The sequence below is a fragment of the Oryctolagus cuniculus genome, chromosome 18 (genome assembly GCF_964237555.1).
Source record: "Oryctolagus cuniculus chromosome 18, mOryCun1.1, whole genome shotgun sequence".
Taxonomy (NCBI): domain Eukaryota; kingdom Metazoa; phylum Chordata; class Mammalia; order Lagomorpha; family Leporidae; genus Oryctolagus; species Oryctolagus cuniculus.
The window spans coordinates 62,621,350-62,635,529 of NC_091449.1; the positions used below are offsets into that span (position 1 = coordinate 62,621,350).

Sequence of the window (14,180 nt, forward strand, 5' to 3'; positions counted from 1 at the left end):
GCTCCACTGAAAACCCAAACAGTACTTATCTTTGATTTCCACTTTGTTTTACCCCAAGCTGTCTTACAAAGCTTTCTTCAACAGCTCTGCTGCTCACCTTACTTCTCTTTTCTCTTTTTATCCCCAATCTCCCTTTTTTAGTACATAATTCTATCATGAAAGAGAATTACAGATCTGTGAAATATGCCTCTAACACAATCCAGGCTATTCTGAAAGTCCTTATAAATAAAATTCCTGCTGAAGATCTTAAAATTGCATATGAAGATGAACTAGAATTTAATAAGAATCACATAGGTATCAGTCTTAGAAGAATACATCCTAGAAGCATGTATGTCATTCAACATAAAGTTAGAATAGAATCAAGGGAACACAGACAATATTAATAGCCATTTCCATATTTTTCCTTTAATGATCAAAAATGAAATAGTCAAAATAACAATGCTAGTATCTACAGATTTGTCAAAATCAACAGTAAAATAGAAAATTTTTTAACTTTTTTCTCTTAGTTTTTGAGAAGTTTAACAACTTTAGAACCTTAGATTTTATACATCCCAGAAATAAAATAAGACATAATTTATCTTCACCACCAAATTCCAACCAGGGATTTGTATAGAATGTCTGACCCTGGGTATAGTACTACTTGCAAACCCTTAGAATTCTTTCAAAAATTAAAAGGGTTAAGGTGGCAACAGCTCACATACCACTACTAATCATGCAGCATATGAGTCAACACCTACATTAGATGTCCCCGGATCCCAATTTTGTAATCCATCCATCCATCCATCACCAAAGAGTCCATGCAACTTGTTCACCACCTTAGTTCAGTTCAAGGATTAGCACAGTTTGTCGTTTATTCCTTCAAGTGTGTAGGCCCTTTTCCAATATGCATGGACAATGTGGGGAAATTTCCCAAAGAAAAACACCATTCATCAATGACAGAATCACTTTCTATCCTATTCCTGAGGCTTTCTCTCCCCAGTCTATAGTTCCCAGATATTTGTGCATTTCCCTTTAGCTGCCCATGGCTCCCAAATCTGATGCCCTTTTTCAGACTTCTTCCTGACAAAATCCCATCATGTAAATGGTAAGCCTTCGACAGAACATCCAGTGAACTACTCTAAATTCATCATTCCCTCAAGAACTCTAGCTCTTCTCACTACAGCTCTCCTATAGTACCAATCATAGCTGAGTAGCCAAAGCCAACAATGTCAATGAGATGAATTTACACTAAAGTCAGACAGCATATCACTGCTTCAAGGATATTTGCACTTTGAGGAGATACCTGTTAAGCCAACTGAGTCTTTCACCCTGGAATGTGAGGCAACATGGCTTCAGACTTCCAGGTATTCCATAGGGTGCTATTTAGAGCAGAAACACCTTCTCTGCACATCAGATCACAACATATAAACAAACACAGGCTCTACTTACGTAAAAGTGGGCTAACAATTGAGGTGGATCCCTATGTCTTAATTCCTAGTTTTTAACCACATTATTGTGCAAGGTCTCCAAAGAATAAAAGTATGTTGACATGGAGAGAAGGAAGGACATACAGAAAAGTTGGTGTGAAGCATATGATGGATATCATAAGAGTGCAAAGGAAGAGCCTGTCTGTGCTGCTACATCTATTGTCAGAATGGCACCACCATAACTCTCTTTAAGGCTGGAAACTCTGTTTCTAGAATTCCCTTCTCAATATGGGTCCAGGATAGATATTTTCAATGAAAGGAACCCCTGTCAGTTTTGGAAGGTGGAATTGAAACCAATGCTTTGAGGACAATGTGGCAGCCAGACAGGCAGGTTTGCAGTCCTCTCCTCTCCTTGCTGCTTTGCAGAACTGTGTAGATGCACTGAATTCTCCACCTCCTGGGGGGCAATGACTCCTCTGACTATCCCAGTGCATCAAGCCTATGCCATTAGTGCCTGTGTCCTTGATCTTCTGGTTTCTAGATCATCACATCTAAACTTTTCCCACATTCATGAAAGCCATATTCCTACATTAAACTTCTTTTCCCATAATACATGTGGTGGTTCTGTTTTAACAATACCAGAATGATACAATAACTTTTTTCATTTCATGGAAGATTAAATATAGCAGTATTTGCTCCTCCTTCCACAGAGAAGCAGTCTAATTTTCATCCCTATGTATCAAGGATGGCTGTCTCCAGCAGTAATAACAGTGAAACTCAATGAGACAAGTTAGTATGTGTTAGCCACATGCACTCAAAGCCCGAGTACCTCCTGGAATTGGAAGTTAAAACTGTTTATAGATTACTATGGTTAGCGAGCCTTTGCTGATGAGGCACTTGTAAATATCTAGTTTAGAGTTATTTGTCATCATTATGAATCTCAGTACAGTATATATCTACACCGCAGACTATTGGACTAAAACAGGAGGAAATGAACACTCTTGCCGCTGGAATCTAAGGAAGGATTCAGGCTCTCCCCAAGACCTATTCTGCTAAGCTATGGACAAGCTGATTCTGTGACATGGTGGCCTTAAGTTTAAGGTTTTCCCACAGGACATAGCCTGTCTGGGTGGTTATAGGTTATCTTGCTTAGCTGATTCAGAGCAGGGACTGTTCCTTTGAGAGAAACATGTTGTAGCTATCAGTCTGCTCCTCTGGCTGTACCAAGCTTATTTCTGGCTTCTGTACTTCTGCTTGCTTGCTTGATGATGGCCAAGCCCACGAAAAAATAATTTCTGCCTTTAAAAACCCCCTGCCACTGCAACTCGTGGCTGTCTTCTCTGGACTTGCTCTGTGAGAGGGCAGTCGCCAGCTGGCTAATAAAGACTCCTAATTTGACCTCAAAAGTCTCACTGCATTTTTAATCTGTGCGCCCCACAACAATACTAAAGAAACCCTAGGTCTGATTTAGGACAGGGGGAAGTTTAACTTGCTAGGCAAGACGTTGAGAAAGAAAGAAAATGTTAGTGCATCTGGGCAAGAGCTTTGTTAGTCTCTTGATTGCACCAAATAGCTACCAAGAAATAAGGTGTGCCAACACTCTGTATGGATCTGAAATTTTGAAGAGACTAAATTTCTTCCTTTAAAAAATGTAAGGGTGTATGTTTTGCATGGCAGTGAAGATGTCAGTTGGGATACCCATGTCCCTAGCTCCACTCTCAATTCCAGCTTCCTGCTAATAATGTGCGCCCTGGGAGGCAGCAGGTGATGACCAAAGAACATGAGACCACACCAGCTATGTGAGAAATCTGGATTCAGCTGCTGGCTTATCTCTTTGGCCTGACCCAGACTATTGGCTATTCTAGACTTTGGGGAGTGAGCCAGCACATGGGAGATTTCTTTCTCTGACCACCTACTAAACTAAACATACAAACAAATAAACAAATTAAAAAAAAAAACTCAGTTTTTTAAGTTTAGTACACACTGAGGATGTGACTAGAATTTGAATGTCAGTTTGAGAGTGGAGCCTTAAGTTTAAAAATGGAGACAGGAAATGCGAGAGGGTATTCAATCTCTTATGAAATCTGGAAGTCTTAACAAAAAACTCAGGACACTCTTCAAAGCAGGCATACTGCACATCAGTAGGTATTGCTGACATCATCAGTAGACACTACTGATAACATATTTCATTCAGACACTAATCCCTGTAGCAAAACTTCAGAAAGCAGGGGTTTTGGTGTTTCTAAAAGATTTTGTGATGGCCTCTTTAAAGAAAATGATATTTCAGTTCTGACTATTGAGATTCTACAAGAATGGCAGGTGTAAGAGGGAAAGCTTAGCAACTTTGATAAAAAGGTTTTTTAGAAATGACACAGCCTTAAAGCTCCATTTTAACTGATAGTAACACATCTTGAGAAGACACCGAAGACAAATACACACACACACACACACACACACACACCAAGAGATTTATTACATTTTTGGTTACTATGTCTGTTAATTACAAGGACATAAATGTTCAACAGCTGAGGAGGTATCTAGAGACAACTGGCAGAAGTCAATTTCAAACAATGGGGTTAAACTAGAAATCAACTTTAAGATATCCAAAAACACTCTTGAAAACAAAAATTGTCCTTCAAAATAACTTAAAGTTCAAAGAATAAAATCACAAAGGCAATAAGAAAATGATTTTTTCTTGAGATGGAAAACATAATGCATTAAAATTTTTGATAGTTACAAAAAACAATGCTTAGCAATGTTTAGAAGTAAACTTGTAGCTTTGAAAGCCTGTTAGAAAAGTGATCTAAAACCAAGGACATTGCTGGAAAGAAACTAGAAAAAAGAGAATAAATGTAAATCAAATAATCAGGAGAAAATAATAAAGTGTGCAGTTCAGTGAAATTAAAATCAGGAAATAAAAATCAATAAAAACAAAAGGTGATTCTCTAAAAAGATAATAAAATTTGATATTACTAGCAAATCCAAGTGAGAAAACAAAAAAAGAAAAACATAAGGGTGGTCACTTACCTTGGTGGTTAATATGCCAGTTTAATACACCCATATTCCAACACTGAATCCCAGGTTCAATCCCTGACTCAGCTCGTGACTCTAGCTTCCTACTAATGCAGCCCCTGGGAGGCAGCTACGATGATTATGGTAAATGAGTTCCTGCCATCCCTTGGGTAGACCTGCATTGAGTTCTTTACTCAGATTCAACCTGGTCCAGCCCCAGAGAGGAACACTACAGGTCCTATAGACATTAGAATGATAATAAAAAAAGAATGATAATAAGGGGCTATTTTGAACAAATGCATGGCAATAAATTTATGATAATAAAGTGCAGCAGCTAAATTCCTTGAAAGGTACTTTACAAGAAGTCATGGAAAACTTGTTCCATTGAAGAAACACATTCGTAATTCACACTTTCACACAGAAAATTTCAGGTCCACTAGGCCTGAATAATGAATTGTATTACATACTCAAGTAACAGATATTATCAATATTACACACTCTTTCAGAAAATGAGGACAGTTCAGAAATGCACAATATAACTCTGATAAAAAAAAGATTACAAATGAAAGAAAGAAAATTTCAGACCAATTACTTCATGAATTAGATGGAAAAACACTAAGCAAAATATTTGCAAATCAAGTTGAATAACTTGTTAGAAGATTATATATAATAACCAAATTATCTTTATCCAAAATATTCAAGGTTCATTTACAATTAGAATATCAATCAATGTAACTGTCCACATCAGTAGTATAAATGACCTGGAGTGATCAGGGATCTCAATAGATTTAGAACAGAGTGTGAGAAAATTCCACTGCCATTCATGATTTTTTAAAAGAAGCTCTCAGTAAGCTAAGAACAAAGATAAAACCCTCAATCTTATGAAAAGCATCTACAAAGACAAAGAAAATGAAAATAACATCATGCTTAATGGAGAAAGTTGCCCATTTCCCTAAGAAGAGGAATGGCAAGGGCATCCACTCTCACTACTTTTGCTTAACATTTAAGCGAAAGTCCTAGAAAATGCAAGAAGGCAAGTCTAAGAAATAAAAGGCATGCAGATGTGGAAGAAAGAAATAAAAATGTCTCTATTTTCAGATGATATAATTATGTATATAGAAAATCTTAAGTAATCTATGGAATAAGTTCTAGAAGAAATAAGTGAATTAGCAAGATCATTAGGCACAACATAAACATAGAAAAATCAATTTCAGTGCATCAGCAAGGAAGAGTCACAAAAAGAAATTTAAAAATAATGCAATTTACAATATTACCAAAATACTTAGAAGTAAATTTACCAAAATATGAGTAACTGTTACACCCTAAAAACCACAAAACAATGCTGAGAGAAACTAAGGAAGTCCCTAATAAATGGAGATACATATCAAGTCCATGGATTTGAAAATTCAATATTATTGGGGTATCAATTCTCTTTCAAATTTACATATAGACCTAATAGTATAAATCATAATCCCAGGAGGTGTTATTTTTTAGAGACTTGAAATTTATATGGAAATAAAAATGACACAGATTTGTGCTCTATCAACACTGGATGAGCATGTAGAACAATGAAACAGAATAAAGTCCACAAAGGCACTTAAGTGGTAAGGATAATTTTGTTTTGTACAAATTTATCAAGGTAATTCAATGGGAAAAGGAGTCTTTTCATTAAATGATGCTGGGACATCTTGATGCCTATGTGGCAAAATGTGTACCCTGGGGCTAGAGTTATGGTACAGCAAGTTAAGCCACTGCTGCAATGTCAGAAAATGGCCCAAATACTTTGGCCCCTGCCATCCATCTGGGAGACCTGGATGCAGTTCCAGGCTCCTGGCTTCAGCTTGGCCCAGCCCTACCTAATGTGGCCATTAGGGGAGTGAACCAGCAGACAGAAGACAGATTCATTCTCTCCCCACCCCCTTGGTCACTCTCTTCATCTGTTTCTCCCTCTGTTCCCTGTCTCTCCCTGCTGCTCTTTCAAATAAATAAATAAATCTCTTTAAAAAGTGAAGCTTAACTTCTGTTTCAATCTACACATGAAAATCATAGATTCAAATGCAAAAACTAACCATAAACCTACCAGAAAACATAGAGAACATATCTTTGGAGTAAATATCTTGGAGTAAATATCTTTGGAGTAAATATCTTGGAGTAAATGGGATGATGAAAATAATTATTTAAAAAAAACAGGTTAGACTAAAGCAAAATGAAAAGTCATTTAAAATGCTTTGAAAGTTATACAAAAAATCTATATTCTAGAAGAAAATAACTGCAAAATATATGTCTGACATCAGACTGATGCATATCCAAACTATATAAAGAATTCTTACAAGTCAATAATAGACAGATAAGCAATCCAATCTCTATTCAGAAAACTGGATAAAGACCTGAGTAGCCACTTTATAAAGTAAGACAATCAAATGCTCAATAAGCACATGAAAAAGGTATATAAATCATTGTTCATTAGAGAAACACAAATTAAAACAAAACAGGTACCAACCACAACCACTAGAATTGCTCCAAGTAAAAAGCTGTCTCCTGCAAATTTTGCAAAGTATGGAGCCACTGGAATTCACACACTGATGATGAGAACATTAAATGGCACAGCCATTTTGGTAAACCACTTGGTAGTTTCTTATAATGCTAAGCACAGCAATACCAACTTTAGCTACTTCACCAAAGAACAAGAAAACATATCTGCACAAAGACTGCAAATGGATACTCACAGTTGCTTTATTCATAGTCACTGCAGCCTTGAAAGAACTCAAACGTCCAGTAACAAATGAATTGATAAATACGAGAAAGGGGCACACCCATGCAATGTAATACTATCAGCAACAAAAAGGAATAAGCTACTGGGACACAACAGCATTTGTACAACTAAAAAGCAATCTGCTGAATGGACAAAGCCCTGAAGGGTGCATTCTATTTGATTTCTTTTCTATGAAGTTCTAGACTAAGTCAGAGCAAATCTACGGTGGAGCAATCACAAAATGGATGCCTGTGGATGATGGGGCTTGACTGGAAGGAGGCACAAGGGGAATTTCTGGAGTGATGTTAATGTTGTATATATTGACCAGCATGTCAATTACTAGGTGTGTATATTTGCCAAAACTCATTGAACCATATCTTTCAGATATACTTTGATGTATATAAGTTATGCTTCAATATTTTCTTTTTGAAAACATCAGGCAGTGAGTGCCCCAAGAACAGACAATTCCTAAGAATGCACACCAGTTGTGTGCCATTGATCTTGCAGTCTTTGAGTGCATGCCCCAGAGAGTCTAAGCCTAAGCTTCCCATCATAAAGTGAGAAAGAACAGTACACACCTGAAAAGAGTAAATGTTAGAAGGCAAGTACAGGGCCTAGGATGTTGAACACAAAATAGGAATTTAATAGTCACTTGTCCCTCCTTCCTCATGTGACTTCGGCCTTAAGCCCATGCCGTAAATGAGGACTGTATCTCTGTACAGGACAAAATTATTCTTGGTGTCATGGCACTTAAGGAATAAAGCAGTTACTAACACATTGAAGTAAAAACAACACAATATTGAGTTTTAAAAATTTCCCCTCAATGCTCTGTAAGTAAGACAGATATTAAGAGAAAGACCACACCTGTTTAATGCAGACTGACAATTTTTTTTAAAGAAACCAGTCTGCCTTAAGCTTTCAGCACTGTCTTTTAGCCTGTTTACTCATGGAAAAAACCTCACAAAAACTGAAAGAGTCAAAGCCCTGGGAAGCAGAACTTGATAGATGGGCTGAGTGGAATATCCACAAGATGGTAGGTTTTGAAGTTACACACAGGGTAGGTTCACATACCAGCACTGCCATGTGCAAGCTATGGTACTATGCATAAGTTAGTAAACAGCAGTGCATGTATTTGCTCCTCCTTCATAAACTCTTCCCTAAAAAACTAATCTCAATACTGTATACTGAATGAATGAATGAATAAATGGATGAAGACTGTGCAAATGAAAGCATGTTTTTCATGGTAGTAGTATGAGTATTAAGTGAAATAAATTAGTTTAAACACTCTTTAGATCCCCGTCCTTTAGACGATTATATATCAAACTTATTTCCAAATGTGAATGGGTACTGCTGTAGGGATACCTTATATGTGGAGCAGATTTCTTTTCTTCTTTTCTTTCTTTTTCTTTTTCTTTTTTTTTTTTTTTTTTTTTTTTTTTTTTTTTGACAGGCAGAGTGGACAGTGAGAGAGAGAGACAGAGAGAAAGGTCTTCCTTTGCCATTGGTTCACCCTCCAATGGTCGCCGCGCTGATCCGATGGCAGGAGCCAGGTACTTCTCCTGGTCTCCCATGGGGTGCAGGGCCCAAGCACTTGGGCCATCCTCCACTGCACTCCTGGGCCACAGTAGAGAGCTGGCCTGGAAGAGGGGCAACCGGGACAGAATCCGGCACCCCAACCGGGACTAGAACCAGTGTGCTGGCGCCGCAAGGCAGAGGATTAGCCTAGTGAGCTGTGGCGCCGGCCTATGTGGAGCAGATTTCTAATACACATTCTTGATCCCTGAAATCACATTTATTCAGCTTTGGAAATAATATACACACATGCACACACACATACACACACACACACTTATAATTATCTCGGAAAATCAGTGCTTGTCCTAAACAGAGCTGTGGACCAAAGCAACTCTGTATCCGCAAGTCACTTGAGACGTCCCCTCTCAATAAACTGGTATTTTCCTATTTGAGAAGCATCTTACCAAAAAAACAAGCAATAGGTTCCAAAAACATGCTAAATGCTTTGTTAGCAGTACATGCATTGAAAGCATAACAGAATAATCATTGAACAACATTCCAAGATTCGCTCATAAAATCAGTAAATTTTTTTGTCATTCGTTGCCATTAACAAGTAACTTGTGACCTAATAAATGTCACTATCCATTTTCTTTAATTAAAATAATAAATATTATTCAGTGACACAGATTGGCATTTATGTCTTCATTTCTGTGATGTGGGATTTATCACCAAGGCTCTCTTTGAGGGACTCCACAAATAAAGGTTATTAAGCTGCCACAGGATGAATACAAGCTCAGGTTAATGAAACTGGACAAGGAAGGGCAGTGATGGATGAAGCCCTCATGTACATACACACACACGCACACACACACACACACACACACACACAGAATCCCCGTCCAAAGTAAGAAACATTCCTGGGTTGGTAATATGAATGTGCCTTATTCTAGACTGTCCAACTATAAATATTGCAGAAGGAACTCAGAGGCAACATCAACCTTACAGCCTTCCCTCTGGGTGGGCTGAAGTGTGGCTTTCCCACCCATTGGGAATCACTGATGACCACGCTATAGTCCATTCTAAGACAGGGGAGCTTTTCAGTAAAGAAGAAAGTACTCTGTGTTCTGGCACAGGTGTCTGCTATCAGAGAAACAGAAAGGGGTATAATAATGTTCCAAACATCTACTTTGAAAATAGCGTTCTCGGTTCTGAAAAAGAAAGCAGTGCCTTTCACAAAAACAAAAGCAAATGACAGGAAGATAAGCTTGATAGTGTTTCCCAAAAGAAAAGAATCTCTTCTTACCTCTGAGACTCTACTCTTGCTCCAAGTGAAGACATGAATCCAATAACTCAACCTAAGATCCATCCCTGGTCAGCTCCATCCACAGCTGCCCTGCCCTGCCACCTGCAATATCCCAAGAACCCGGGAAGCCAGCTCAGTGACATGGTCTCCAACTGCCCTCCTGGGTTAATGTTCTGACTGCTGCTGTTGGAAGCCTCTGAGAAGCACTGGATGAAGTGGCATTTCACCTCCACTCTTAAGATTCATCTCTGTGGATTTATTTACACCTCAGAACTGCAGACACCTCAACTCACATCATTCCATAGTCAGCTGAAAGCCACGAGATGGGCGCTGAGCTGACTGGGCAGTGCTCCTCATTTCTAGACCAGAAAAAAGCCCCTGATGCAGGATATAGCTCCCAGCCTTGCATGCCTCTAGTTCTACCTGCTTTTTTTTAGCTGGAGCCAAGTGAAATAATGTATCCATCTACTTGAGGCTAAGGTGCAAATCACATTTCTAAGTTCATAGATATTTCAAAGGAAGGGAAGGAAATCCATCACCCTCAGATAGAAGAGTCTTGAATGCTAGAATGCTAGAAGTGTCAGAGCTGAGTTCAAACCTTCATTCTCTCACATGTTGGAAAAAATGGACAAAATAGGGTTCAAAACGTATTCCCTTCACAGAGAGAAAACTTTTATCTTCTTATCCCCTCCAGAGCCTCAAATAATCCATCTCTTATGTTTATCTCCTTATCTATCTTCAGATTATATATAACTAAATGCATACACACATATATTCATGGTTTCATTTTTTTTAACTTTTATTTAATGAATATAAATTTCCAAAGTACAGCTTATGGATTACAATGGCTTCCCTCACCATGACTTCCCTCCCACCCGCAACCCTCCCCTTTCCCGCTCTCCCTCCCCCCTTCCATTCACATCAAGATTCATTTTCAATTCTCTTTATATACAGAAGATCAGTTTAGCATATATTAAGCAAAGATTTCAACAGTTTGCACCCACATAGAAACACAAAGTGAAAAATACTGTTTCAGTACTCGTTATAGCATTAAATCACAATGTACTGCACATTAAGGACAGAGATCCTACATGAGGAGTAAGTGCACAGTGACTACTGTTGTTGACTTTACAAATTGACTCTCTTGTTTATGGCATCAGTAATCACCCTAGGCTCTAGTCATGAGTTGCCAAGGCTATGGAAGCCTTTTGAGTTCACCGACTCTGATCATATTTAGACAAGGTCGTAGTCAAAGTGGAAGTTCTTTCCTCCCTTCAGAGAAAGGTACCTCCTTCTTTGAAGACCTGTTCTTTCCACTGGGATCTCACTCGCGGAGATCTTTCATTTAGGGTTTTTTTTTTTTTTTTTTTTTTTTTTTTGCCAGAGTGTTTTGGCTTTTCATGGATTCATTTATATATACATGTATTTATTTATATTACATATTTTATATTCTTAACATAGCTTTGGCTAAGGTATAAATGAGATGGGTTTTGTCGCTCCCCCTCTTCGTGGAGGAACGACACCAAACCCTGCCTAGGCTTCATATCCGAGTCACGGCACCATTATGTCGCTCCCCGTCTTCGTGGAGGAACGACACAGGACCCTGCGCTGTTCTTTCGTCTGCTCGGCCCTTCCCGGGTTTGCTGCTGGTTCTTCCCGGGTTGGCTGCTGGTCCTTCCCGGGTTGGCTACCGTCCCTTCCACCTCCGTGGAAGGGCGGTTCCCCCTGCCACATTCCCCACTTCCGCAGGGGAGCGGCACACTGCCGGCCGGCTCTCTCGGGGGCTGCACAGGTGTTCCTTCAGATAGATGTTCCCCTTAGATGTTCCTGGTGCATGCCATCTCTTTCCTCCTTTATAGTCCTCCTCCGCCAATCCTAACTCAGCTGCCCACACGCCGAGTACACTGCTCTCCTCCAATCAGGAACAGGTCCTGCAGCTTGTCAAGTTGGTGAGAGGCAGCTGGGTAGAAGCTGTTGCCTCCTCTCCCAGCGCCATATTGTGGGAGAGCAGATGCATAGAATAAGTCTTAATTCCAGTAACTTAGTCTAGTCCGGGTTGCTCCCCACAGGTTTACAGACCCAAATTCATGTGACCTCCTAGCAATAGGAAAGAGGAGTTCTCAAGGTAGAAAACCTTTCCCATCAACAAATTACCTCATCAAGCTTGAGGGCTAATCGGCAAAAATCTTCTCCTCTGACTAATTCCTGGATAGTCTTGCCTTTTGAGACCCTGCTTCTCTGTCTCTTATTCTTCATATTTTCAGAGCTAATGCCAGCCCTAGAGTTTCATTTTTGTCTTTGAGTATTGAATAGTTTCAACCACATTACAGATCAAACCTGTAGACTCAACAGCCACTGTTCATCTATAAAACTGACATAGTAATGCCAATCTCACAGAGTCCTCTTGAGGATTTAACAGACGATGAGCAGAAGACAGATGATGAATGGATGGATAGGTGGTTGCCTGGATGTCTGGATAGATGGATGGATGCAAGGATGGATGGACGGATGGACAGTTGGAGGATGGATGGAGGGATGGTTAGACAGATGAAAGGATGGATGGATAGATGGACAGTTGTACGGATGAATGGGCGAGAGGTTTGGCAGAGTCACTGGCTCAGAGCAAGTGGTAAATAATTTTACCTATTGTTTTTATTGTAAATAAGGCAACAATGACTTTAAAGATTTCTCTTTTGGTACAATTATGGATTGAATTTACATTTAACCCTTCTGAAAGACCTACAATTATACTTCAAACCTATTAGTAGTATTGGGGCTATATAAAATAGAGGTATGGCATCAGAAACTAGAGAAGGAGATCATAATATCCTGACATATATCTCTTACAGTTTGAAAAAAAAAAACATTGAAATTTCATGACTTACGAGACAGAAAGATCACTCCTTTGTGAGACAGCTTTTATTGTTGCAAAGTCCAAATTGCTCCAGCACTGGTGTTGAGTCCTCATTCTAGGGTAATGTCAGCCTCATTTCCCACTGAAAACCTGATGGATGCCTGAAAAACTATCACCACCTTGGCCACAGCCATGAGTATGCCTAGGCTTCAGAAGATGCTTGCCTCCAGTGCCCTCTGTTGCCGCAAGAGATTCTCTTTGGACCCCAGCAAGATCAACAAATCACAGTGCCATTTTCCATCCAAAGGTCTGGAAGCTGATCAAAGACAGGCTGATCATCCACAAATCTATGACTGTCCATTCCTAGGTTCAGTGCTGGAAAAACACTTTGGCATGCTGGGAGGGCAGCCATGTGGGCATAAGAGAAAGGGTGCAGCCTATGCTCGAATGCCAAGAAGGCAATCTGGATAAGGAAAAAGTGGATGCCCTGGCTGCTCAGAAGATACCAGGAATCTAAGAAGATTGACTGCTACATGCATCACAGTTTATACCTGAAGGTAAAGGGAAATGTGTTCAAAATCAAGTGGATTCCTATGGAACACATCCACAAGCTGAAGGATGACAAGGCCTGCGAGAAGCTCCTGACTGACCAAGCTGAGCTCTGCACGTCTATGGACACGCATGCAAGCACTAGGAAGGGTCTCTTCCAGCCAAGCAGGACGAGATCATCAAGACTCAGTACAAGGAGGAAAGAAATAGAGCTGGCCCTCTCCTGACTGTGTATAGTGGCCTTAGTGATGACAGTGGGCCAATCATCAAAATAAAACAAATTTTACCTGCTTGCTAAAAAAGAAAAACTACCACAGCATTGAAGGTTGAGTCCAAGGCAGGGAAGATCAGTATCCCTGAGATGAATAGGCACTGATTTGTTATATTCTTGATGCAATCGCAACACAGAACTTCTGGTCAATATGTTCATGGAATAGATGATGCTGTTAGATGATGTCCATGGAATAGATGACCATCAGCACAAACATCTCTTTCCATGTGTTCTCCCAAATGTTTGCTTACTGGCTGTGAGTCATTCTTTTTCAAATGTCTCCAGCCTATTTCCATGGTGCTACGTGAATCAGCACTTGTTTTGTTTTTGTTGTGTTTTTCATTGTCAGGCTTTACAAGTAAACGACACAGCAAAGAGTCACCTTGTACATGACAACAAACAGAGGACAAAGCATGACTGACATGGGCAGGCTGCTGACTGGGGAATGTTCCCTCTCTGGTCTCAACTGCAACAAGAGCTTCAATTCCATCCTTGAGAAAACTGAAAGTTACTGCAAA

General features: G+C 39.5%; 1 pseudogene; it reads left to right on the forward strand.

Moving 5' to 3' along the window:
* Nucleotides 1–13,034: 13,034 nt before the first annotated feature.
* LOC100354600 (large ribosomal subunit protein eL19-like) lies at nt 13,035–13,618 on the forward strand (annotated as a pseudogene).
* The last annotated feature ends 562 nt before the right edge of the window (nt 13,619–14,180 follow it).